This window comes from Olea europaea, chromosome 11, assembly GCF_002742605.1.
Source record: "Olea europaea var. sylvestris chromosome 11, O_europaea_v1, whole genome shotgun sequence".
NCBI classification, from domain to species: domain Eukaryota; kingdom Viridiplantae; phylum Streptophyta; class Magnoliopsida; order Lamiales; family Oleaceae; genus Olea; species Olea europaea.
The window spans coordinates 6,647,001-6,649,118 of NC_036247.1; positions in this window are offsets into that span (position 1 = coordinate 6,647,001).

Sequence of the window (2,118 nt, forward strand, 5' to 3'; positions counted from 1 at the left end):
ACATCGTCTGTGGAAAACCACACATTACAACCACGAATATCCTAGTGGTGAAAGCCACCTTCAATATTGAAGAAAGGTTCAGTGTTTTAAAAAGAGAACAGCAAAAGGAAAAGCCGTTTGGAAAATACTATAGACGTAAAAGTCAACAATACACCATGAGTTCTAGTCATTATGGCTCCCAAGGCAGAGGCCATTGGCAAGAGGCTTCTGAAGAAGAAGTCTTTCGAGCAAATGTCACCATACGTCGACCATACCATCAGTATTGAACGGGCAGTACTACTATGAGTCTAGCAAGAAAAGTGGAGAAAATGGCGACTAACATGAGAAACATGGCCCAGTAGAAAGCCATAATGCAACAATTGCTTATACAAATACATGAACAAGGAGAATATCGAGCCCCTTAGTAAGGGGCTCCCCATCAAGAAGACGATACGGGCTTATCCTCGTGAGCAAGCGATGGGAGTTAAAAGTGGGCGTGGATATAACCTCAAGTTATATCCCAACTAGAACTAAAGGTAACCTACCTAGGGAGAAAGGAAATTTCGCCCAGAATATGCGCAAGAGTCGGAGCCACAAAGGTCCGTTAGTGTTTTTGATAGAATCAAACCCTCAAGACCTAGAAATAGGCCCTAACAATCATATCCCACTCTGAGATAGCAAGAATATGGCCAAGGACAGGAGCATCAAGAGGTCTGACAGCATAGAAATAGGTGAGGAAGAATGGACGCTCTGTGAAACCAGGTGGGAACGTCTCAATCACCCTGGCATGAAGCTAAAGAGGAGGATTCAAATAGTCTTTGCAGATCCTTTGAACAAGATGATGATGATAAAAGTCTCCTATTTTTACTAAAATTAAGGAATGTACATGTTTCGAGCCACTTGTGCCAACAAAGATACCAAAGTACGAAGGGAACGGAGGCCCGACAAAGTACCTTAACGACTGCATGACTCATATGTCTCTAAGGAGAACCTCACCAGCACTGAAGTGTAGAGCTTTCCACCTGACCCTATCAAGGACTGCTGAATTTGGTATAATCATCCTCCAGTCGGAAGCATCAAAAGTTGGCCTGACCTTAAGAAATCATTCTTAAATCAATACGTAGTAAGGAGGGAGAGGCCTCCATCCAAAGATTACAGGACATGAGACAGCAGGTAGGTAAAACTTTGAAGAGCTATTTGGCTAAGTTCATAGGTGAAATAAACTATTTTGAACAATTAACGGACAGGGAGTCCTTATTAGCCTTAAAGGGAGGCCTCAATATGAACATTCTTTTTTGGAGAGATGCGCGGAATCAAAAACCAACCACCTGTGGTGCCTTGGTGGAAATGATAAGAAGCGAGATAGTCAATGAAGAATTGATTAATCATCGAAATCGGACTTCCTTAGGACTTTCACCCCCCACAAAGATAGAGACAAGGCCACATATTACACTTGGTAACCCAACAATGGACCTAAGTCGGACAGACAATCATCCCTACTTCAGGTCAAGGTTTGGCCACTGCCATCCTGAACGAAGTACCATCTTTAGCTTATGAAAAGGTTAGCCCCTAAACACAGCTCAGATGGATCAACCCAGGGACAGAGACAGGGGAAGGAACAATGAGCCTAGAAATAGGACATATTGTACTTATCACAGAACTTATAGTCATAGCACCAATGATTGTATGTTGAGGCCTCGCCAACTAGAACCAATGGAACAAAATAATGATAGAATAAATGCACGTGAGAATTGAAGGGGTACACCCTAAAGGAGTCAAGAGCAGGAGCCTCGACATGAGAAAATAAGATGTATGCAAAGAAACCAGTCTCTTGGGCAACAAAATGATGAGAATTTGGAAAGATCCAGAGACACTTCAAGGAAAAGGAGTGAACCCTATGTTGATATAGAAAATGACCCCATCAAGAAATCGATATTATAACTGGGGGCCCTCATGTTGGAGGGAAATCCAGAAATACCCAAAAGAACAATGCTAGAGAAGCCAATGACCCCTCCCCATGATGAACTATTTGGTTAATAGCACTCCCCGTAGAACCCACGCCACTCCGTCAATTACATTTACACATGAAGTACCATTAGTGTACATTACCCACATTGCAACAATCTGGTGGTAAGAGCC